General features: G+C 43.8%; 1 protein-coding gene across 5 annotated transcripts in view; it reads right to left on the minus strand.

Annotated features, from left to right (window-relative positions):
* Lin54 (lin-54 DREAM MuvB core complex component) overlaps positions 1-7904 on the minus strand; it is a 66635-nt gene extending 58731 nt beyond the window's left edge. For 3 of the 5 annotated variants that reach the window (XM_021646118.2, XM_060381022.1, XM_021646116.2), the window contains exon 1: positions 7763-7904. The gene's annotated coding sequence lies outside the window, so the exon portion shown is untranslated. Of the gene's footprint in view, positions 1-5574; positions 5926-7762 lie in introns of those variants that run through there. The other 2 variants (XM_021646117.2, XM_021646115.2) reach the window with 2 other exon arrangements.
* Positions 7905-26220: the final 18316 nt, after the last annotated feature.

The raw sequence follows: 26220 nt of genomic DNA on the forward strand, positions 1-26220 counted from the left end.
AGGTCTAATGACTTATAAATCCATCTCATTGACACTAAAAGCCCTCTGTTAAATACAACCCTCATCACCACTAGGCACTATATCCTTCCCCTCATTCTTGTCATTGCACATACAGTCAGTAGAACGTTTTGTCTATTTGTTTATACCTTGATCACACCGCACCCCTTTTCTTTGGAGTGTAAGATACAGGCGAAGGAGACTTGTTTACCTTCCTCACCATCAAACCCTCTCATCCTAGGGCCTACAAGAGCTGGCAAACAATAGCATCTTCGTATTTGAAAAATGAACATGTTAACCATAAAGAAAGGGTAGCCTTAAAAAAAAAAAAAAACTCTACCATTATATATGCCAGGTTTTGCAAATAAATATTCATGTACAGTGGATTTATATAGTGCTCTGGGACTTCACAGGGCTTTTAACAAGAAATCCACACCACCACAGATATGCTAGCAGGCTGACAAGCTATCTTCAAGTAAGCTTTTCAACAATATCCTCTGAAAATACTTTCTATCTAAAACTCTACAAGGTCTGAATTTGTAACTAGCTTACAGTTCTATAAGTACTTCAACAAATAGGTACTTCTTATTGCTTTCTGACTTTGAGCACATTTGAGAAATTAAGCCCTGAAGAGGTTTTTACAAATCAAGAGACAAAGAGGTAAAATCATCTCAGGCATCTTACTGGACAGACAGTTAAAAGGCTGTTGCAACCTGAGGGTGGCCCACGCCTTTAATCCCAGCACTCGGGAGGCAGAGGCAGGCGGATCTCTGTGAGCTTGAGGCCAGTCTGGTTTACAGAGTGAGAGTTCTAACCAGAGCTACCAGGAGAAAAGATGTCTTGGAAAAAACAAGAAAAAAAAAAAAAAGGGTAGGGTGGTGGGGTGGGGCTGTTACAGTAGAAAGTCCACAGCAGATATAAACAGATTTGATTTAGTACAGAGACAATGAAAAAGAAGTAAATTGTATCTAAAATTTTAAAATAATATGGATGGAAGTAAAAGGCTACATTTTAAAGAATTTATTACAGTGTTACTGCAGAAGAAGCACACTCAGAAAGCTGAGGCAGGAGTATCATGAGCTCAGGGCCAGCAAGGATTATGTAGAAGACCTATCTTAAACAACAAACTATGGTAGTAAGACCCATTTCCCAATCTTGGCTCTACCAGCTGCTTATCATGTAATCAATCTCAGGCTCATTTAGAAGGCCGCTAAGAAGACATGGGTGAACTCACCACCACGATTCTTTCCTGTTTCTCTAAACCACTTCTCCCTTTAAGTTCTGTTTTTATGCATTTAATATTCCATCAAAGCTTGGCTCTGCTTCCAGACTGCTGAAACAATGTGACAGCCAGCTTCATCTACGCCCCTGCTGCCCTGCTTTACACACCTTGATGGGCTGTTCCCCTTCTGGAAGTCTTGTGCAGGTAAACAGAGACATGAGTGCAATCGATGGTCATGGTATGTCCAGAAGACAGCATGAAACAAGGATTCTTAATGCACGTAATTTGAGAAATGATCCCCAAATACTGGATGATATGACAAGCTATTTCCGGTTCCTACCACCTAAGTTCCCTGGAATGACAGACTGTAACTTGGAACTGTGAATTAATAGTTTCTTCAGTTCAAGTATCATATCATAGAAACAAGGTTAACAAAACCTAGACATATGCTAACCCAAGCCTCTTGGATTCCTACATTAATATCCTTACTGATGCCCAGAAAGGTCATCAATGTATGTCCTAAATAAAAAGGAAAATAACACTGGTCAATATTCTTCCTCAAATGTCATTATCATTATTATTTTAGACAAGGTCTCATTATGTAGCCTATGGCTGGCCTAGAACTTACTATTTTTTTTTCCTTTGGAGATATGTCAACAATTAAAAGATCTTATTTTCTTGTAATTAATTTACTGTTTTGTGTGGGGAGGTCTTTCAGCCTGGGGCTGGAGATGGCTCAGCTGGTGAAGGCGCTTACTGCGATGCCAGGTGACCTGACTGTGTGCTGTGGGTTCACATGGTGGGGAAGTTGTCCTCTCACCTCCACATGTGGTCCTTGGCATGTGAGCCCACACACCAAACAGTAAGTTAATTAAAATACAATGAGCTCTTGACAGATCTCCACAGAAATACTAATGTGTCACGACAAGCAGTTCATGCATGAACTACCCCATCCCTTCACAATCAACAGCACTGAACCTCCACAGCTTGGTGTGCACCATGGTATCTCACTTGTCTCCTCTCATCTCCAGCACATCTTACAGAAACATTCCTGGATTATCTCCCCAGGTACATTACTGAGGCTGCCATTCTACTCAAAAGTTATACGCAACTTAAAGCTTTTAGGCTATGGTTTCAATTTTACCTGCGGTGATACTTAAACTGAAAGTCCTCTGGGGCAATGATATTTCTTTTACCCATCTCCCTTGCACAGTATAGGACTCATGATCCCCAGTAGAGGCTAACTATTCCTTATCCAAAATGCCTGGAACCAGGAGTGTTTCAGATTCTCAAGTGTCACATTGGGAAATATATGTATAGCTTTTCCTTGTAATTATAACCTATGTCAAAATCCAAAATACTCTAAAAGCTAAAAGTTTTTGAGTGAACATTTTGAATCAGATTAGGGATGTCCAACTCTAACGGGGGTGTGACATCAGTCCCTGTAATCAGCAATGGGGAGATTGAGGCAAGAAGAGTCTCAAATTACACACTGGCTTAAGTTATAGTGAACCCTGTCTCAAAAAACCGCAACCAACCAAAACAAGCAAAACCGTCCATACTGTTCCTCTCCAAACAAAACAGACGCCTGACTCCCTCCACAAGCAAATTCTTCCTTCAGTCATTCTAATACACTTAAATTATTAATAGGCAACTATCCTTACTAAAATGATCTAAAAACTGAGCTCTAATCCCTAAAGCATGTTGAGATTGGGAGAAACAGTTTTCCCAGAGAAGAGCATACTAACCAGGAAGCTAATAACAAATGGTCAGCCCTGAAAATCCACACATACAAATAACTGTAATTACACAGACTGAGCAAGTTGTACTTATGTGTTTAGAAATACACACACACAGACACACACACACCTATGTAACAACAATTAATAAAAAAAGAAGGCCATGAACTTAAAAAAGAAAAAGAACACAGGAGTATACAGGAGGTTTTAGAGAAAAGAGAAGGGGGAAATGATATAATCATATTATAATTTTAAAAAGGAAATTATTTTCTAAAGGTAATCACAACTGGGTATAGTGATATGCCTTTAATCCCAGCATTCAGAATCATGTAGTTTAAAAGGTAATCACAGAGTAAGCGTGGTATGGCTCATACCTGTAATCCCAGCACACTTGGGAGGCATAAGGACCATTTTGAGTTAGAAGTTAGTCTGTGCCACTATGAATTTCAGGCCATCCTAGGCAAAAAAAAAAAAAAAAAAAAAGACTATCTAAAAAAGGCAGGGCAGGATAATCACTAAGAATCAACCAAAAAGGCAACAGAGATGGAAGTTAAAATTAACCTGATCAGGGCTCAGAAGTTAAGGGCAGTAGCTGTTCTTCCAAAGAACCCAACACTCACACTGCAGTGACTCACAACTGTCTGCATCCCCAGCTCCAGAGTACCCAATGCCTGTGAGTGGTGCACTGACATACATGCAGGCAAAATGCTCTCACACACACACACAAAAAAAATAAATGCTAGCCTGGGCTACATAGCAAGACCCCATTGCAAAAAAAAAAAAAAAAAAAAAAAAAAGAAAAAAAGAAAAAGAAAAAGAAAAAAGAAAAAAAGAAAACCAATCACAAAGCATTTAGGTTTTAAAATTTTCTTACTCTTACTACTAAGTGAGCATAATAAAAAACAAATTCTTACTGAGTAATGCAAGAACAAATATATGTGTGTATATATATAATTGTAATGCTTTTATCTTTAAAAAAAAAAAAAGAGTCATTTTTGTATGTGAGTATATGTCACACATATTTGGGTTCTCAAAGAGGCCAGAAGAGGGCATCAGATTCCCTGAAGCTGGAGATAAAAGCAGTTGTAAAGCCATCTGACATGGATGCTGGAAACTCCAGAAAGGCCTGAAACACTCTTAGTAGATAAGATATCTCTTCAGCCACAAATTTAATATTTTTTACATTTGCTACATGTTGGGAGCACACTCGCCATGAGGAAGTCAGAGAACACCCTGTGAGAGCTGGTATTCTCTCAACATGTGCATTCCAGGGGGCTGAGGGCAGGCCAGTAGCATGGCCAGTGCTTTACCTGCTGAGCCAACTGGCTGGCCCCTCAAATTATATTTTTGATGAGCAACAATAATTAAATCTTCTAAGTACCTCTCAGGTATTGACTGTAAAATATTCTCATCCTTACCGTGGGTGAAAGCCAAAGTTCAAACTATATACACATCCAAAATATTTGCCCTGTATATCACAATATGCCATATTGTAACACATGAAATACTATCCTGCCTTGTAGACAACCTGAGTAAGAAAACCGGATTGCCACTCATAAATGTTACTACTAGGCATTTCTTAAATATTAACCTTTTTACTCTCATAATTCAAGGTCACTTACACAACCTTCTACCACTTACTTTGAAGAAAAAAGGAGGGCCCCAAACCAGTGTGTAAAGTTTTAAATAACATGTAAGCCTTTTGGTATCACTGCTGTTGTTTGCAAGGAGACGGCCTAGGAACCTGCAGCACAGTATGGCCCATCAGATGACAAAAGCAGGCTGGGGCCATTATAAAGTCAATCGAGCCTTATAATCAAATTAACAGTGCTCTAGTTACCTGAGCAAAGAAGCAACATTTGCAATATAACAGGTTCCAATTACCTTTATCAGCTTAACATGCTCAATGTTTGCATCAAACCTTCATATCTGTGACAGTAAAGGCAAACTCATAAGCAGAACAACACTACCAAACAGGATTTCACTTGTAGTATACAACAGCCTATCATAAAAATCTTCCATAACTTCATTCTATAATTCATGAAATTAAATGGGGACAGAGAAGAGATTCCATTTTAAAACGAGCAGAAAATATGACAGTATCAACTGTTATTTGCCAAGTGGCAGGGTCAGAGGTGCCACCCCAAAGATGACAAAGCCATATAAAATTTTGATTGCTACAAAACTGGTCCATATGTTCAAAAATTGGTGAGGACTCACACCCCAACAAGTTATGGACTATGTCCATCACCAACATTAAATGTGGAAGAAAATGCCAATACTGTGCCTCAGTAAAGAAACACACTAAGTGTTTAGGGTGTCCCTGAACTGCTGGACACCATCAGCCAACCCCCACTGAGCGGGTGTTTTAAGTATTCTATCAGGAAATCATGGTAAGTACTAGCGGGTCCTCTAGGCCTCAGCAGCAGCCTTAAGGTAGAACCAAACTCAGTGCTCTTGATACCCCCCCCCCCAAAAAAAAATGTTGATGTCATTATGAGGCTTTGCACTCCGGACAAGTCATTCTTGATCCGCAGCGCATTTCCTCCCCCAGCTCCCAAATAAAGAGCTCTGCAGACACAGAGCCTCCGGGTACCTCCCCCCCTTCTCCTCTACCTCCAGAGGCTGCCGCTTTCTCCACCCTCGGCTCCGAGGAGCGGGCTCAGGAAGGTCCCGGGCAATTTCGAGCCCGGGGAAGTGCCTGTTTTGCCTGTGCACGGTAGCTCTGTCCAGCTGCTTCCTTTCCCAGTTTGCCCGAAATGGAGCACTGTGGGGTACCCGGGGACCCTGGCGGGAGCCGGGGTGGCGATGTCGCCGCCGCCGCCGCCTCTGGTATGTCAGGGGCCGGGATTGTATTTCGAAAGATCCGCCATTTTCACCTCGTCATCACCATCACAGCTCAGCAGCTTCCCCCGACAGCCGAGCCCCGGCCGCCGCCGCCGCCGCCAGTCACCTCCCCCTTCCTCCTGCTCCCGCCCCGGCCCGCCCTCCCAAGCGGCGCACACCCACATATCCGGGGAAACCTCCCGCCCGCCCCGCCAACCTTCAAACGCACACCCGAGGTTCCAGCGCTCGCCGGCGGGCTGGGTCACACCGATCACCCCAGGACCAGACCCCACGGCTCCCGGGGGGCCCCGGAGGAACGCCAACGGGAGTCGTGATACCTGGGGGATTCCAAGTCCGGGGTATTGGTTAGGAGGGCAAGCCAAGCGGAAATCTGACACAAGACCCGTAAACACCCCAAACTCATTCTTCTCCAGAACAACACTTGAGAGAGATGGTAGACCACGTTTCATAAACATTTCAAAGTCACTGGAGGCCTTGAACGTCGCTCTCCGACTTTGGCATTCTACTCCACCCACAGAACGACTTTGACAGTATGACTATTTCCATATGCATGCCTGTCTCCTCGGACACCCCATAAATAACAGGCGCTGAACCTGCAGACAACGGGTTGTTGTTGTTTTCTTAATTTTTAAGAATAAAGTTCTGAACTGTTTTCCTCTCCACTTAACTTTGGCCATTTCTGCCTATAAACGCCATTACGTCAATTTGTCGTTGGCTTAAGACGTACCAAGTGCTACTTAATTTAAGGTGAATTGATTCAACCGTGGAAACATTCATGAACGATCAACTTCTAACATATAGAAAACAGAGCTCTTCGATAGAATCCCTTGCCAAATGGTTTTAGGATCTAACTTTCCAAATTAAAAACCATCTGCTGCTGATACACCTATTCAATGCAGTGAAAATAAACAGCCTGCTTTAGAACAAGATTCCAGAACTACCTATCCGCCCCTCCCAGTTCCTGACATCATTTTGTTTAATCAGTAGCCAAAAGAAGATATAAGTCATTTTTAATCATCTCAGGAATAAGAACATGTAAGCTGTAAGGCTTCTTAATGGGTCCAGCATTCCCCCAAAATTAGCTGTTTGACCTCAGGAAGCCTTAATAATTGCCAGCTCAAAAGCTTTATTCTGTATCATTTAGCTACAGGATAAGCTCCAAAAGACCTATTTGAAATGAGCAAACTGAACCTCGGGGTTGTGAACAGAGCTATTCTACCGTCTTAAGTTGACCTAAGAATAAGGAAGACGCAGAGGCCATCTCATTACCCTACCTTGTTTGAATGACAACTCCATATATAAAAGTCTGCAGGCTCGGGCTTAATCAAGAGCTCTGTCCCTCCCACTCCCGGCGCGTTTTTCCGTACAGCCCGCTAGAGGCTGGGCGTGTAAGGAGCTCCCAGTTTCATCTTTCAACTTTATTCCCCCACCAACAGCCGGGTCCGCCGGCCCTCGGATGGTTGTTTACCGTTGCTTGGCCAGGCTGAGTCCCAGCCCGCTCCCTTCCCCCGTGCACCGCGGGGACATTATGACATTTGGCTGGTGGGCTTCGCGAGGGAAACGGACACACACCCAGAGGAGTCCATACAAAGGGGCGTAGGAAGAACGCGGCGGCGGGCAGCAGCGAAAGGAGGCGCCGGTACCAAATGACACAGCAGCAAAACCGGTTCCCAGGAGCCCGGGGCCGGCGGCCGCTTCCCGGGCCGCGCCGAGAGCCTGTCAACAGCCACCGGGCCCTTCCTCCCGAGCGCGGGGCGGGCGGCGCCGGCCCCGCCGACTGACAGCCGCGCTCTCGGGCGCCAGCGGCTCGCGGCCGCGCCCCGACCACCCTCCGCCCGCCGCGGCCCACCGGCCCAGCTGCCCGGGAGCCGGCCGGCGCTCTCCGCCCGCGCGGCCGCCCCGAGGGCCCGGCGCGGGTCCCCGACGCTCAGCCCGGGTCTCCCGAGCTGACACTCACCCGAGCCGGCGGCGCCGCCGCCTCCTTCTCGCGCCGCGCTCCCCGGGCTCCCAGCAGCCGCGGCGGCGGCGGCGCCTCCGAAACACAGACCCGGGTTTGTTCAAAATCACGCGCCCAGCGCCATTCCACCGCCGCATCCCATAATACGCCGGGCCGCCCCGCCCCGCCCCGCCCGCCCCTGCGCCGCCCCGCCCCTTCCGCGGCCGGCCCCGCCCCCTGGCAACCCGAGCCGCGTCACTGCGCAAGGCGGAGGAGTGCTCCCGTCTTCCACGTGACTCCTCCCGGGGCCTCTGTCAGGAGGAAGGCGGGGAACGCCGGGTGGGTTCGTGCTTTTCTGGCTTTGTGACAAGACCACAGTAGGTGCGGCTTCCAGCGCGCCCCCGCCCGGTGCTGCGCCGGAGTGAGGCGAGGGTCGACGTCCTTGCTCCAGGGCTAAGTCTCTCCGGGCTCACGCCTGGATTTTGCAAGGGGCGCCAAGAGAGCCCCGGAGAGGAGCACGCAGAGTTAAACTTGTCTTGCAAGGGAGTCTTTGATAATTTGTTTTGAAATACAGTATAGACCTTCTTGTACGAATACAATATGGATTCTTTGTGTTCGATCGTCTTTTCCTTCGTTTCCTGGGATATTTATAAAAATCCAAGAAATACAAAAGGCCTTGAGAGTATCCCGTGAGGTGCATCACTAGAGGACTACGGGAGACGTACAGATAACGTCAGGCCACCTGGGGACTGGCATGGAGGAGGCAAGCGTTATTATGTTAAAGTTATTATGTAGAGCGATGCTACAATCAAGTGTTCCTGGTTTTAAATTCTTCTGGTGCCTCCACTGATTCCTATATAACAGGTTTCTTTTTCTGTCTACAAAATAAAAATAACCTCCCAGGATTCAGACAGCTGAATAAAAGCGAGAGGTGCCAAATGGCTACACGGTATTGGCCCCAGATGTTAGTTCTGTTAGGCTAAGACCGCACTTCAGCAAGTCCAGTGGCTCAGAAGTGCCAGGTGGGAATGTTGGAGACTATACAAGGGTTTTGTTGAGGATCGGTATTGTGAGCTCAGTTTATGAGAAACCTTGACAGAAATCCCCAGTAGAGGCATCTCTGGAAAGAAGAAGACAGAGAGATGGAGTGACCAAATTTAGCCCGGTTTAAGGCAATAATCCCCAACCCCACACCCGACCCTGGTAGAAAAATTCTGAGTTCCTTCCACCAAGCTAGCACAGTTCTGATCCCACTGCTACAAAACAGCACCTAAAGGATAAGAGAAACGTTTCCGGTTTTACTGTGGTTTTGTTACAAAGACTAAAGTGACTATTACAATTTTATCAGTTAGCGATTTGATACTAAAAAGAACTAACACCATGACAAAGTAGTCTCTGCGGAAGGAGAATGATAGCTTTACATTAGTCAATATACTGGTGTAATCCATCAAATGGGAAAACATGCTTATCTAGTGATGCATCATAAAAAAACCCAACAACTGTACCTAGTGTTACAATTCTTCGAAGAAGGTGGAAAGATATCTCATCTCCATGGTTATGATCCGGTACTGTTCTTGAAGAGGACCCAAGTTTAGGTCCCAGTACACACACCAGGTGGCTTATAACTGCCTGTAACTCCAGCTTCCAGGAATCCAACATCATCTTCTAGCCTCCAAGAGTACCCTATTTATGTGCATATATCACAAACAGACACACAGATATATAAATTAAAAATAAAAATCTTAAAAATATTTCAGTAAAATTCACATAAGACCAAGAATAAAATAATAAAGATGATAAGAAAAAACATAAATAAATAAATAAATAAATAAATAAATAAATAAGCTTTTAGCTGAGCAGAGTGGCACATACCCATATCCTAACTTTTTGGATGATAAGACAAAAAGAACTTTGTGAGTTTGAACCCAACACTCAACCTGGATTACTTAGTAAGACACCACATCCTGCGCCTCTCTCTCTCTCACACACAGAGAAAGAAAATACACGATGTTTTCTTCCTTGAATCAAGATTCCAGGATGACCAGGACTACACAGAGAAACCTGTCTCAGGAAAAAAAAAAAAAATTACAATTGAAAAAGCAGCAACTGGCTAGGAGGTGGTGGTGGATGCCATTAATCCTAGCACACAGAAAGCAGAGGCAGCTGGATCTCTGTGAGTTTGAGGTCTACAGGGCTAGTTCCAGGACAGCCAAGGCTATACAAACAAATCCTGTCTCAAAAACAAACCAACCAACAAACAAAAGCAATGACATCATATATTACAATAAAATAGCAGAGGCAGCCACATTATTACAACAGGATCCTCCTCAAGAACTGAACTAAGCCTGGCTTGGTGGTGTTGCACTTTAATGCTAAAACTCTTGGCAGAGGCAGGCGGATCTCTGTCCAGGACAGCACAGCAAGGCTACACAAAGAGAAAAAAGAAAAAAGAAAAAGAATTGATGCAGTTTTTTAAACGTAGAGATATGAGAGCTATTTTTAATATTATCCATGGTGACTAAGCTTTAAAACAAAAGTAAGAAATGTAAATATTGCCGAGACTAGATAGCATTTATTAAAAATAAGCAAATATCTGAGGCTGGTTGATCTCGGCACCCACACTGGGCTGAAATGCCAGCCCCGCCATCTAATAATAGCTGTGAGAGTTTAGGCACAGCTGCCTGCCACGGACGTCTCAGTGTCCTCATCCCCAGTTCCTGGGGTTTCTTTTTTCTTTGTCCCTCTTCGCAGTTTCTGTCTTCTTCACTGCGCAGGCCGCAGCTGGGATTGGTGACTCTGGTCGCCAGCCGCACTGCGCTTTCCACGATGGCTTTGTGGTCCTTGGAGGAGACGTTGTGAGCGATCTGCAATTTCTTTCAACAGAAAAAAGAATTGGTGCTGGGGGTTGAACTCACAGCTCACTGGGCGCATACTCAGTAGTATGCTACTACTGAGCTAGCCCCTCCCAGTCCAACAGATAGCGATTCTGAGGAAAAGAGAATAAAAACATGGAAGCAGGATTACGTAGGTAACAGTTGGGTAGAGGTATTAGAAGACAAAATGAGATGTTACCGAGTTCCTATTTTGTACCAGACGCAGTGCTGGGGACTACGCATCTACAGGTCAACAAATCATCCTTATCACAGGGCCGTTCAAAAGACTACTCAGGGCTCCCCTGGCTGTGGCGCGTCTGCCTGGAGCCCAGGACGTCTCTATAGCAAGCATGCAGTGAGAATGTTGGTGTCTGTAAAACCCCAGTTATCTTATGTAAACATGTTTTTGTTTTAATCCCAGGGGCGGGATCTGGGGCTGCTTCAGACTGTCCACAGCAGCTGACTATTTGCCTGGTGCATGCTTCTGCCGCCGAAGACAGATTAATTCTGGGGACTCTAGAGCAGGTATAAAAAGACCAAAGCCCTAAGAAAGGAGGCGCCGCTGTTCCTCCTGGCGGTTCCTGCTCATTTGTCAAGCGGTTGAGGGAAAGAGATATCCTGACAAGAGTGGACTTGCTCCCAAGGAACTCAACGTCCCTAATCAGCAGGAAGTAGTCTGAAAAAGAATCTCGACGCTCCCTCTCCCTACTAACCTTCTGTCTCTCCTACCTGGTGTTGGGGTGTTGGAAGGGATTGGTGAGGAGAAGGGTGGTAGATATAAGAACCCAGTACAGTAGCATTAAAAACAAAAACAAACAAACAAACAAACAAAAAACACTCCTACAGCGGCAGCCAATAAAAACGTGTTCCCTTCTTCCAAGATGTCTCTATAGCAGCAGCAGCCAACAGAAATGTGTTACCTTCCATTTTGAGCTATTTCCCTTTATCTTATAACTTGTTTCTAACAGGACCTTCATTGTGAAGGCCCGGGCTTGCCTTGGCTTTGTGGTAGTCGAACTGCCTCAGCCTCCCAGGTGCTGGGATTACAGGCATGTGCTCTCATAGACCCCTTTGCCCTGTCACCCTTTTAAAATGCAACACCTGTTGATCCCTTATTAATTTTTTTGAAAACTGAAAGATTTCTGGAAGCTTATGACAAATTCATTTAATGGAAAAAAATGGTGTGATGTGATAGTATTTCTATGCCATTTAAAAACAATATCCACATATATCAGCGGGGAAATGCGAATTACTGTTTGTTTTAGATTTTTGAGACAGGGTAAGTGACCCAGGCTGGCTTTGGCTTTACAGCAGGTTTGCTGTTTCTGCTCCCAGGCACTGGGATTCGAGGTCTATGCCACCGTGCCTGGCAGTTGAATTGTGGTGTTTGATTGCTACCAAAGGGGTCAGGCATAACTTTCTGAAGAGAGGAGAGTATGTTAGAATTTAACTGTGGTGATGTTTTTCAGAAGGTCTAAACATGTAAAATTAATCTGAATTCACTTGCTATACAACATGATGAATCATGGCTTGGAAGTTTAAGCCAAATAAACACTTTTCTCTCCAAGTTGCTTTTGGTCAGTGAGTTATCACTGCAACAGAAAGAAGAGTAGAGCAATTGGGTTCCCTACTCCAGTGACCCAAGCCTATGGCTGAGTGCCTGTTTGCTCTGCTTAGTTTAATTCTGGGCTCTGTTGAGCAGCTAGTCCCTGCTCTTCCTGAAACCATCCTCAATGTTTTGTCTTTGTTCTTAGAGGTTTATAGCTAGCACCTAGGACCACATAAAGCACATACAATTCACACATGTCAGCTACAGTCAGGATAGTCTTTTCAACAGCAAGTTAAACAGGCCCTCAGACAAGTTCTCTTCTGGAGACACTGGTCAGACTTGACCATGTATTTCTTCTTGAACCATTCACCAGTAAAAGAGAATCTTCAAGAGCAGGCATTGGCAAATTAAAGCATATAAACCAAATGCAACTCATGGCTTTCCTTTCATGGCACATACAAAGAATTGTGGGTTTTTAAGTCGGGAACGGTGGCACATGACTGTAATCCCAGCAGAGGCAGGCAGATCACTGTGAGTTTGATGCCCTGGTCTACAAAGGAAGTCCAGGACAGCCAAGGCTACATAGAGAAACCCTTTCTCGAAAAACAAAACAAAACAAACAAACAAGCAAACAAAAAAGTGGATTTTTGTCTTTGTTTATCTTCATGTGTATGAGAAGGTGTTTTTATCACCAGGCCCAGAATGACTTTGTAATACATAATTTATTTGTATTGCTTTCAATTACGTGCATGTGTGTATCTGTGTGTGTGGGTATGTGCACAAGTACAAGTGCCCGAGAGGGCCAAAGCTGTCAGATCTCCCTGGTTGCTGGAGCTACAGACAGGCGTAAGCCACTGGTGCTGAGAATGAAACTTAGGTCCACTGTAGAAGCAGTACTCACTTTTAACTCTTTTTAAAGGCTGTCTCTTCAGCCCCACCCAGCAACTCTGATTTTACATCACTATAAATTAGTTTTGTCTGAGCTACACCTTCACACAGACAAACCCTTGCACAGTTTTTTTGGTTTTGTTTTTTGTGTGTTTGTTTGTTTTACTATATGGCTGTTTTCACTCAGTAAAATACTTTTTAAAAGATTGTTATTGTTGCATGTGTTTGTAGTTTATTCCCTTTTAATGTTGAGCATTTGTGTTGGTTGGATGAAAATGCTGAACTTTGTTTCTTTGCTTTCCTGACAATGAATGTGAGGGCTGTTCCCACTTATGGTCATTAAAGAATAAACAAAACATTTTCATGTGAGTTTGCTTTTAAAAAATCATTATTTCTTTCTTTGGTGTGTGTGTCTGCATGTACACATATGTGATGGTCAGAGGTCAATCTGAGGTGACATACCTTAGGAGCTGTACACCTTGTTTTGGGGGGAGACAGCTCCTTACTTAGGCTAGGTTGTCACCCATGGAGCCCCATACCTTCCCCTGTCTCAGCCTTCCAGTCCTGGGATTGCAAGTGCATCCCATAGTGCCTGGCTTTTATGTGGGTGCTGTGGCCTTCATGCTTATGTGGTAAGTGCTAGCTCCTCTGCACTCTTAACTCCTCCTTCATGGGTTGGGACATGAAAAAGTTGTTTTTTTGTTTGCTTGTTTATTTTTGAGACATGGTCTTAAAATGTAGCCCTAGCTATCCTGGAACTCTCTATGTAGATCAGGCTGGTCTTGAAGTCACCGATACCTGCCTGCCTGTGTCTCCTTGGTACTGGGATTAAAGGTGTGTGTGCTACCACACCTGCCTGGATATGTTAAACCACAAAGCAGACATATATAAGGTGGAAATTATGATTGAGAATACAGGTCACTACGAAGATAAGTCTAAGAGACCCAGGGTACAGTTATCTGGAAAAGGGAACATAAGACAGAAAAGTGATAAGCAGATGCTTCAAGAACATGCCCCTCCATAAAATATATAGACTCGCATCTGTCTGTGTTCCAGGCAAGACTCATGAGAAAGAACACACCTCAGCATGTCCTGGGTAAGTCTATATAAAGAGGAGAGTTTTAAAATGATAGGAAGAGAAGTTACTTCTGAAAAGTCGAAGAGAGAAAGACCTATGAGGATAGGACATCACTGGTACTGTATGGCTTTGACTTCTCATCTGAAACCCTGAAAGCTATGAAAGAAAAAAGCTGTCAGTACAACCCAAATCCCACTGCAGTCAGGTGACAGAGACCTGTGAACATGCAAACCTTCACAGACTTGCTTCTCATGGACGTTCTCTCAGGGATTACTAAGAGTGGATGCTAAAATAGGAGTGGCAACTGACATGGCCAGTTTTTTACATCCACTTGACACAGGCTAGAGCCATCTGAAAGGAGGGAACCTCAATTGAGAAAAATGCTGCCCTAAGATCCAGCCATAGGCATTTTCTTAATTAGTAATTAATGAGGAAGGGACAAGCCAGTTGTAGGTGGTGGCATCCCTGGGCTGGTGGTCCTATAAGAAAGCAAGCTGAGCAAGCATGGGGAGCAAGCCAGTAAGCAGCACCCTTCCATGGCCTCTGCATCAGCTCCTGCCTCCAGGTTCCTGCCCTGCTGGAGTTCCTGCCCTGATGGATTGCAAAACCCTTTTCACCCCAGCTTGCTCTTTTTCATGGTGTTTCATTGTAGCAATAGTAATCCTAACAAGGACACACATGCTTTAATTATGGAATTCTGGAGCCTGAGAATTATCCAAGGCTACCTGGGGCCTCAGAGCAAGAACATATTTTTGCTGCAGGTACTTTCTTCAAATTAAAACATTACTTCCTGAAGGTAGGATGCTTAAGACTCAGAAAGTGAAACTTTGGCAAATCTCGGGAAATAAATGAAACTCAGCAGTCTCAGGAAGCTCCTGAAACTTACAAGATTTACAAGGCCCCTCTCCAATATTGTATACAGTAACAGTTGCTGGGGAAAGGAGCTGAGCTGCATCCATGTTGTGCAGGAGTGGATGCACCTTTCGTGGATTGCCTTTGGTGTTGCTGGGAATTCTAGATAATGCAGCTGCCTTTCAGTCATCCACAGTTCTGCATGGACCTGCCACCATACTCTTGTAAATAACCCCAATAAATTTGCTGGTGCATTAAGCTCATGATGGGTGGATTATTTCTTTGGTCTGTCATTGGCACTCTATTGGGTGAATAGGAGTTTGTTCATCTCCCCCCAAAAATGCCACATGGCATCCTGTCTGAAAAAGCAAAAATAAAAAGAGAGAAATACAAGTAAGTAGGTAGCTATAAACAAACAAACAAACAAACAAAAAAAAACCTAGCAACAACAAAAACAATACAGGAGTTTTAAAAACCAGAACTGGACATAAGGGGTCAGGGGGCAAAGGTGCTTAAGTTCCATCCTTGGAACATCTATGACGGTGGATGGAAAGAACAGACTCCCAGAGCTGTCTCTGACCTCCATAGGCATGCATCGTACACATGGATCCTTCTTGGCTAATATGCAAAGAAACATGGTTCTCATCAAGGTAGGGATGCAGGGAAGAGGAATCTGTGGTGGATAATCTACTTTGAATAAGCTAGGTGGTGTAGGTGAATAATGACAATGCTACAGAATTACAACACAGGTGTTAAGGGACTGCTAAAACGAAGTCAGATGTACAGAAAATGCTGGCTGAAATGAAACAAAAATGTCAACTTCATTTGGCGAAACCAAGGAATTAGGTGAGTTGGGGCAGGCAGTAGTCAACAGGCCTAAAAGTCCCAGCTGGGGGAGGACTACTACAGAGTAACAACATTCTAAGATTTTTTTTTTCCTTCATTAAGTTGTAATAAAGGCAGAGCAGCCAAGGGATGGCTCAGCATGCAATTCCTCTTGCAAATGACCAGAGTTTGAGTCCCAGCACCCACATGCAGTGGTTCACAACCTTCTGTTACTCTAGCAGCTCTGATGCCTCATTGGCGCATTGTGGGATCTATAGTCAATCCCAGCATTCAGGAGCCAGAGACAGGAGGATCAAGAGTTCCAGTCCAGGGCTGGAGAAATTGCTCCTAGGTTAAGAGCACTGGCTCTTCTTCCAAAGGTCCTGAGCTCAATTCTCAGCAAGTACATGGTAGCTCATAACCATCTATAGTGAGATCTGGCGCCCTCTTCTGGTGTTCAGGTGTACATGGGTGCAGAACACTGTATACATAATAAATAAATAATACAAAAAAAGTTTTAAAAAGTTCAAGTCTGGCCTGAGCTGTATATGAGAGTCTGCTAAACAAGCAAACAAAACAAAACAAAAACACAAGCAAAAAAAACCCAAAGAAACCTTGTACAGATAACTCGAATAGAATATAATACTGGGGAAATTATAAAAACCACACAGTAAAAGAGCTCGTTTCATACCTGAGAATAATGGATCAGGAAGGCCACTGAAGCATTGTCTAGTAAGATTTCTGGACTTTAGAGGAAAAGCCTGGGCCATTTTAGGGGCAAAGTAAATAAATAAACAAGTGATTTATGGTGATAGTTAAATTAGACTCTGAACCGATGTTCTCCAGTTAGATAATATCTTTAGATTTTCAAGGAAAGTGTATCCGTTCATAATACCAAGCCCATCTGACTTACTGACTTACGAGTGAGGTACACTCCTTTAATCCCAGCACTCAAGAGGCAGAGGCAGAAGGATCTCTATGAGTTGGAGGGCAGCTCAGGTCTACAGAGTGAGTTCCAGGATAGCCAGGGCTGTTCCGGTTTCAAGAAAGTCTGTCTCAAAAAGCAAACAAAAAAAATTACACTTGCAATTCCATTTTAGATTTATTCATTTTTATTTAATGTGTATGGGTGTTTGTATGCATGTATATCTGTGTGCCAAGTGCATACAGTGTCTGTAGAGACCAGAAAATGGCATCAGCCCACCTGGAACTGAAGTTATAGACGTTGCTCAGGTGCCATATAAGTAGGTATTGGAACCTTATCCTTCATCCTCTTCAAGAGCTACAAGTGCTGGGGCTGGAGAGATGGCTCAGTGGTTAAGAGCACTGCCTGTTCTTCCAGAGGACTTGAGTTCTACTCCCAGCAACTACATGGTGGCTCAAACTGTCTATAATGAGATCTGGTGCCCTCTACTGGTGAGTACGCATACATCATGCAGGCAGAGTACTGTATAAATAATAAATAAGTAAATTAAAAAGAGCAACAAGTGCTATTAACCACTCAGCAAATCCCCAGCTGCCCTACTTCTTCATTGTGTGTGTGTGTGTGTGTGTGTGTGTGTGTGTGTGTGTTTCCACCATGCGTCATCTCACTGGCCCCTCAACTCATATTTCTGTCATAGCATTACTGTCATTATTCCGAGGCGTATAGCACGAGAGGCAAACGTAAAGAGTAATCACGGGACATTCCGAATCTGGGTTCCCCATACTCTTGCTAACTGGGATCCTGGGTGTGAAGACACAGTGTAACGCTGAAGAGGCTCTCTGCGAGAGCTCATGAGTTATTTCACCCTTAAAACGTGTGTTTTCTGGATCTCTCCCACGAAAAGGACAACATCGCTGATGCAACAGTAAGAGCATTCCTAGCACGCGGATTGTCAGCATTAGGACCGTCGGCTCCCCCTAAAAGACAACGGCTCCCTGGGAACTGACTGTACTGGGTCTAGAGTAGAAAGCACATGATGATTCTAAAGCAGGTGGTCTCAGAGCGCCACCCGAAACAAGAGGGAGCAAGAAGGGATGGTGTGGAAGATGCCGGCAGGCACTCGGTCACACTCATCAATCGAGGCATATTTGGGTTGGACAAGGTAAAAATACAAAAGAATGCGCCGCATGAAGAGTGGTCCAGGTATGGCTTCCTTCGCATATCTGCGGGGCCGGGGTGAAAGGCTGGCACCCGTCTAGTCGGTTGTCGTAACGGTAGGTTCCTGGATGGAGAAATAGCATTACTAGAGCCGGGTTGAGTGGACAGAATCCATACGTCAGTGGTGTTAAGATCTGCTAGATGCTTTTCTACACCTCAACTTCTCTTTTAGTATTTATTTTGAATTATGTGTGTAAAAAGCAACTTTTATTCTCCTGGTTCGGTTGTTGTCTGGGAGGCTCACTGCCTCCTTCTGCTAACCTAGGCCTAGTCCTGGAAGCTTCTAGCCTCCACAAAACCTAACCTAGGCCTAGGATGTTTTCAGCCTCTGAGAATTACAGCTGAATAAGCTCATCCTTTCTAGCTCTCTCTGAACTCTGGGCTCGCTGTTCAAATCAGCTGTTCTGGCTCAGGCTCCTCCCCCAGTTGATTTACTCAATCTGGCTTTTCTCTCAGCCTCTAAATTGCTCTTCAGGGCCTCAAACTAACTCAAGCAATCTGCTCTAATCTCCTGACTCCTTCTCATTCTCTGGCTCATTTCAGTCTTTACCTGAGTTCTCTCTCTGCAAGCTGTCTCTCCATTACTATCCTGGTAAAACTGCTTCCCCTCTCTCTTATTGCTCCTTATGTAGCTTCTCTTTCCTCTCTTTTCTCCTGAGAGTTGGACATATCCTATTCTGTCAACTCTTTCTATGATTCGTCACTATTTCTATCACTCAATTAGATATCACTTTCAAAACATAGGTGCTTCCTTCTACAAACTAACTTTCCCTTCATTGCTTGGGATTAAAGGCATGCACCACGATGCCTGGACCTAAGCTTTTCTTTACCTGAAACTTGTTCTATACCAGGCTGGTTTTGAACTCAGATCTGCTTGCCCCTGTCTCCTGGAGTAAAGGTGTGTGTCTATTCCAGCCAAATACACAGACCCAGAACAGCTATGTTCTGAATTAAAATTCCTCTACTCGTGTGTGTGTGGCTATGTGCTTGAAAAGTGGAGGTGCCCACAGAGGCCAGAAGATGAAATCCTTTCCCTGGAGCTGGGAAGCTAGAGTTACAGGCAGATGTTAGTGGCCTGATGTGGGTGCTAGAAACTGAATGCAGGCCATCTGGGCAAATGTTCTTAACCACTGGGCCATCTCTCCAGCCCCTTCAGCCTCCATCTTTCTTTCTTTCTTTCTTTCTTTCTTTCTTTCTTTCTTTCTTTCTTTCTTTCTTTCTTTTCTCTTTCTTTCTTTCTTTCTTTCTTTCTTTCTTTCTTTCTTTCTTTCTTTCTTTCTTTCTTTCTTTTTGAGATAGTGTCTCATGATGTAGCCTTTGGCTGGCCTGGAATTTTCTATGTAGACCAGGCTAACCTGGTATTCACAGAGATCTGTCTGTCTCTGTTTCCCAAGTGCTAGGATTAAATGGCATGAGCCCCATACCAGCCAGCTTCTCAGCTTTTAATGCTCAGGAATCACTGGGGAGGGTGTTGTTAATGTATGAGCTTTTAGGTCTGAGCTGGGAGACAAACTGTTACTTTTTTTGTTTTTAGATTTATTTTATACATCTGCATGTATCAACGTGTACCACATACATGCCTGGTGCCCACAGAGACCAGAAGAGGGTCTTGTAACTGGAGCTACAGACAGTTGTGAGCCACCATGTGGGTAGCTGGAATCAAACCGAGGTCCGCTGTAAAAGCAGCCAGTGTTCTCAACCACTGAGCCATCTCTCCAGCCTCAAAACTATTTTTTTTTTTAAGCTGTGTTTTGGTACTGTTCTCAAGCCAATGCAGACGTGCCCTGGCTAACCTGCTAGCTCCTTGGAATTGAGGAAGAGGGTGAGTAAGTCGTCTGGACAGCAAGTATTGCTATTCTCTCTCAGGCGACATAAGCAAAATCTGGAAATACAGCTTTTTAGATATGAGGCACAAGGAATAAGAGCCCAGCAGTCTAGAAAAAGAAATGTCTCCTCTCCTGTCCTGCTCTCCACTCCCTAGGGCTGACCCCAAGATTTTTCACTACCTAGGTTATCTCTCTACCTCAGGGTGACAAGTCTTTTTCACATGGAAATGTTTAGTAAAACTGTTCCACAGCAACCAGGAAGTCAGGTAAACCTCCCTTCCAGATAGGAGCTTTCCACTAGTAAAGAATTCCCCAGGTGTGTGGCTGAGTTTTTGTTTGGCAAATCACTGCCTGTCTAATCCAAAGCAAACATGAAAAGAGACTAAACCATCTTTACAATTCTGAGTCTTGACCACATTATACACCCCAGGGGTTTATTCACTTCCAAGTGGCAGAGGAGACTTGGATTAGAGATGGTTTTTTTTTTTTTCCTGCTGTCCCTCTTCCCCAAGACCCTTTGCCAAACAGAAACAAAAAACAAAGATAAGCATAAGCAAAACTAAATTAATAAAAATTATACCTCAATTGAGACCACCTTTTTCAGATGATTTCTAGGCTGCCATCTTTAAAAGGTAGGCATTAAGAATGCATTGTCTGGGCTGGAGAGATGGCTCAGTGCTTAAAAGCAGTGGCTGCTCTTCCAGAGGACCCAGGTTCAATTCCCAGGACCCACATGGCAGCTCACACCTGTCTGTAACTCCTTTTCCAGGGGATCCAACACTCTCATACAGACACACATGCAGTCAAACACCAATGTGCATTAAAAAGATAAAGAATGCACTAGCTTCAGCTCAGGAGATAGCTCAGTTGGTAAAGTGCCTGCCTGGTACCTTTGAGGACCTGAGTTCACATCCCCATCCCCAGATCCTCCCGTCCCTGAAAAGCTGAGCATGGCAATGCTCATGGTGGTGTGTGCAGGTGGATCCTTGGAGTTGACTGGCTAAGCAGCCTAGCCAATTGGTGAGCTCCCTATTTCAAAAGTAGAACGTGGACAGCAATAGAAGATGAAGCCTAACATCAGCCTCCAAAAAGAATACGTGTGCACACACACACACACACACACACACACACACACACACACGCTATACTGTCTCCATAGGAGTGGTGTCATGTGCATATAATTCCAAAAATTGGGGAGAGGAGGCTAGAGGACCAAAAGCTCAAGGTTATCCTCAGCTATAAACAAATGAAAGGCCAACCTTGACACACAAAGCCCCCAACTCAAACAAACAAACAAACAAACAAACAAACTCTAAAACCAAAAATAATATATTGGTGCTAGGGAGATTGCTCAGTGGGTAAGGTGCCTGACCGTCAAACATGAGGACCTGAGTTCAAATTCACAGTTCCTTGAGGGCAGAGACAGGTAGATTACCACTTGGCCAGTCAAGCCATTTGGTAAACTTTGGGGTCAGTAAGAGATCAGTGAGAGCAATAGAAAATACCACATGGATGTGCACACATGTGAACATGTACTTCCATGCACATGCACACACACCCACACACGTGAGAGGGGGAGGGAAGGAGGAAAAGGGAGAGAGAGAGTTTTTTTAATCTGGAAATGGTCAAGCTGCATATTCAGCATCCGGGTTCACTCAGTACCAGACACCTCTCCTACACTCCTCACACCTGACCCCAGTGATACCACAGTGCTGTATTTGAGGCACACCAGTGTCAGAGTCTACACCAATCTTCCTGACCTTCAAGGTCAGACCCCTGTATTTGTTTTCCAAAATAAACCTGGGGATAACATCACCAAAGCAAACAGTAAGTGGATGGGTCTGAAAAATACAGTGGGGCTGACCTTTCAAACAGGCCTGGATTCAAGTTATGCCTGCTTCAGCCTTCCTCATCAGAAACCTCAAGGAACAGCCAGCAGATAGAAACAGAAGACATTCAACACAGTGGAATTGTCACTTTTGATAAGACTGTCAGCATTATTTGACAGGTGTGGTATCTATTCCTTAGCTAGAGAACTCTCTGAAACCACTAAACTCTGGAGACTTCCAAATCTGTGGGCTGTAGAGTTGATGTCTACCATCTACCATCCTTTTGATGGTTGAAGATCCACAGTGGTGCAATGGAACGAGGGACAATGTTCAAATAAAGCAAGATTAGGGGATGGGAAAGAGAGAAAGAATGTGAACAGGTTTGAGTATGGAAGGAACCAACTAGGGCAGGCTTAATGATTACTTCTAGAAAGAACGCTGGGCATCAGGAAGCGTCTGGAAGAAAACTCTTAGTAGTGAAAAACAAACACAGAAAGCTCTTGGTTGTTCGTGCCCTAATGAACTCCGGAGAAAGCATAAGCTCACCATATACTTAATTATAGTAATTCTTAATTTCATCCAACACCATACGCGACCACTATGCGATACACAACTGACCCTAATGAGATCAAGGTGGCATGTCCAAAGTACACCAATGTCGAGGTTTGTGCCACGTCTTCCTGATTCTACTTTCAGAGATTTCAATCACCTGTACTTATGTACAGGTAGCTGAATGTTAAATGGAAATGGAAATTTTCAGAAACAAACAATCCTGAACTTTTAAGCTGAGCAATATTCTGAATAGTGTGCTGAATTCTCCTGCCATTCTTTTCAGTGCCGTTTGGGGGAATGAATCATTCCTTTGGTCGGTGAACTGGCAATGTGTTCGCTGCCCTTCTGTTAGTCACTTGGTAGGTGTCCTGATGATCGGACCTACTATCGCTGTCCTTATTCAAATAATCTTTACTTTACTTAACAATGCCCCAAGTGCAAAGGGCAATGATACTGGCAATCCTGATATGCCAAAGAGGGTTTAGTTAGGTGAACAGTGAGTTCCCGATAAGAAACAACATCTCGGCGTGCAGATCCCGAGCTCCCGGTGAACTAGAAACTTTGTGAGACTGTACTCGGGGTTGTTCTTCTCTATTAGTGGGTGAGCATGCACTTCTCCACGCACACACATGTGGAGACCAGTGGGCGTCCTACATCTGTCTCCATCTTATTTTCATGAAACTGGACGCTTGCTCTTTCACCTAGACTGGCTGGTCTGGGAGCCCTCAGGACCCACCTGTCGCAGACTAACTTTGTATATGGGTCCTGGGAATCCAAACTGCTTGTGTGTTACACTCTTTACACACACCGAGCCATTCCCCAACTCTGCATCCTTAAAAATTACTTTTGAAAGATTTGTTATTTTTATCTCATGTGTCTACATGTTTGCTTGAGTGAATTTATGTGAGTTATGTGCTTCTGTGTGGGAGCTCCAGGAGGCCAGAATATGATATCAAATTTCCTGGAACGGAAGTTATAGGCAATTCTGAGCCACCATATGGATGCTGGGAATTGAACCCGGGTCCATCTGCAAGAGAGCAGTTGCTCTTAGCTACCAAGCCATATCTCCAGTCCCTCGAGAGGTTTTTGTTTTGTTTTGTTTTAACATCCTAGGGTTTGAGCTGATGTAAACATAAAGTTACAGGAGCCCATTGCTTCAGACCAAGCTCCCACTCCTGTCTCTGAGGATTAGACTATAAATAAAAAGTGAAGGACTCACAGTAACATATATCATCAAGCTATTTAATTCACCTCCAGAGAAATGAACATTAAAGAGATTTTTCAAACAAGCAGTTTTCAATTAACACACTGATGAAGCTCCTTCGATGATCTATACTTTCTCAAAAACAAAAAACCAAATTAACCTAAAGTAACTAGGATTTTTCAAATTATTTTTGGCCCTGTTTCACAAAGAAAATCACGTTGAAATGACAAACCACTTTTCCTTTCCTTCTCAGTCTGTGTCCCAGACCCTTCTGAAATTCTCTGCGTAGTTCAGGATGGCCTTAAACCTGTATGGGTCCCCTTGCTTCAACCGCCTGAGTACCGGGCTTACAGGTACCAGCCACTGTGCCAGGCTCACTTTTCCTTATTTCTTTCCTTTGTTTTTTTTCTGACTTATATAACTATGTTTCTCTTCTTGGAACATTTATTTCATGATGTTCCTGATTCTAAAATAAAAACTATATTCAACTGAAGAAGATCTTTACATTGTTGTGATTTTATTTTTGGTAACACCGAATGGGAAGTTGAATTCTTTTCCTCAGGGAAGGGAGTTCCCTGATATTTAGGTGGTCAGATGGACAGGCTGCAGTAAAGACTGCTGATTCCCTCTATCGCTCATTCTCTGGGTCCATCTCCCCACCTCCCACCCCACCCCTTTTTCCCTCTCCTTCACTCTTAGGTTAGGAATTTAGTCTAGGGCCTCTACATGGTAGGCGAGTGATCTAACTCTGAGGTGTAAGGTGTATCCTTGGCCTTCATTTTATTTTCTATTTTCAGACAGGACCCACTAAGTTGTCCAGACAGGCCTTGAGAGGCCTGTGCCAGAACACTTGACCCACCCCCTGTGGGCATAAAGGCTGCCCAGTTGGAGAGTGAGTTTCCAGCATAGCCACTGCTAGGCATTCTTACCAAAAGAATGTGATGTGAATCGGTGTGGAGAACCTCTACATTACTTTATGTTCCTCATTCTGTTCCCTTCCCAGTAGAGAGAACATGCCATAATGTACCAAGGTGGCAAAATGCTTCTAGTATTTGTTGCAGGTAAGTCTATAAGAAATTACAATCCAAATATATCTGACTGGAGGGCAAAATACTAGAATCCTCCCATTAAGTGCAATTTGGGAAAAATCTGCCCCCAAACTATATGTACCTTGACTCATTTTTTTGGAGTGTATTTTATTTGCACATATCCTTTTTTTTTAAAGTAAGCTGATCATAAACATCTTTAAAAAAAGATTTACTATTTATACAACATCCTGCCTGCACACCAGATCTTACTATAGATGGAGATGAGCCACCATGTGATTGCTGGGAATTGAACTCAGGACCTTTGGAAGAACAGTGAGTGTTCTTAACCTCTGAGCCATCTCTCCAGCCCATTTGCACATATCTTAAATGATGCACATACAAGGTTGTTTACTGCACCAATGGTTGCTCTATTAAAAATCACTTAACATATTAATTTGTACTATCACTACTTTAAAAAATGATAGAAAAGGACTGGCCTTATATGGCTAGATCATTAAAAAAAGTGAAAACACTAAAGGAAGAACAATAAGGAATGTTACTTTTTGTGAAAGGAAAAGAATATAAAATCTTATATTTATTTGATTGCATTTTTAAAAGAAGTTTTCTAAGAATACATGAATAATGAATATAATCATATGTAAAAGTAAGATGACCATATAACTTGAGATTCAAATAACAGTTTCTAAAGTGAAAGGAAGTATTACTAATTACTTCAGGTTAACTGATGAAAAATAGCATTGTTCTGAACAAAGTGGTATGTGTATGACCAATACTTTAAAAAGATACGGGGTGTAACAGAGAAAGGACATACACATAGGTGTGTGTGTGAGTATGTACATTCAATCTATACTGTATCTTAGACTTTTGTGGGACAAGGTCTCTCGTAATCCAAACTGGCCTCAAAATTGCTAAGTTAAGGGAGCATAGCCTTGAACTCCTGATCTTTCAGCCTTCAGGAGTGCTGGTATTACAGGTGACCACACCAGGATCGGCTGTTTTTTTTTTTATAAGGGGAATTGCCGAAAAAGCCCAGTATTATCATAAAGTATGCAGTTGAGTTTCTCACCTGTGGGGAAACACAGACATCAGCACACCTAAGCGGTGGAGATTCATCCTGGAAAGATCATTTTCTTGACCATTGTGTATTCCCTACTAGGTAAATTATCTGAAAAACCAGCCTGCTTCCATTCTAGGCTTAAAAACCATCTTATAGTAAAGACAGACTAGATTCCTTCCTGTATATGATTAAACCTGTTTCCCGTGTATTGGGCTATGGCCCCACCTATAACCGGAACTACAAATGGTCTGCACTGCCTGTTCCAGGAACAGAAATCATGTTTTTATTTCAAAAAGAGGTTTATAACCACCTTGAAACCCCACTTTGTTTCTAAAGGTTTTATGACCACCTGTGACTACCTTGTTTTGCCCACCTTTCAACCGTGTCTTTGTTTCAGGAAGGACTAGCTTGTGCTTACATTCTGCTCCTTGACACTCCTGCCTATTTTGCCTTCCAGAGACCCCATTTGGAAACTCCCTGCCCCTGAGCTACTCAGCCTTGTCTCCCTCACGTCCGGGGTGGGGGGGAGAACCCCTCAAACTCTGCCTTGGGGGGAAAATAAATTCGTGCTTTAGTACACGAATAAAAAAAGTTTGCCTTAATTAACCGCTTGCTTTAACTATTTTAGCCATGATGATTTGGGTCGATGGTCTTTTTCCTCCCATCTCTGCGGTTTGTGTGTGTGTTTAAGAGATGCCTTAAAGAAGGAAGGTGAGGACGATAATCTTTAGTCCCGGAACTGAAGTGGAAATCC

Source organism: Meriones unguiculatus, chromosome 3 (assembly GCF_030254825.1).
Source record: "Meriones unguiculatus strain TT.TT164.6M chromosome 3, Bangor_MerUng_6.1, whole genome shotgun sequence".
Classification (NCBI taxonomy): Eukaryota; Metazoa; Chordata; class Mammalia; order Rodentia; family Muridae; genus Meriones; species Meriones unguiculatus.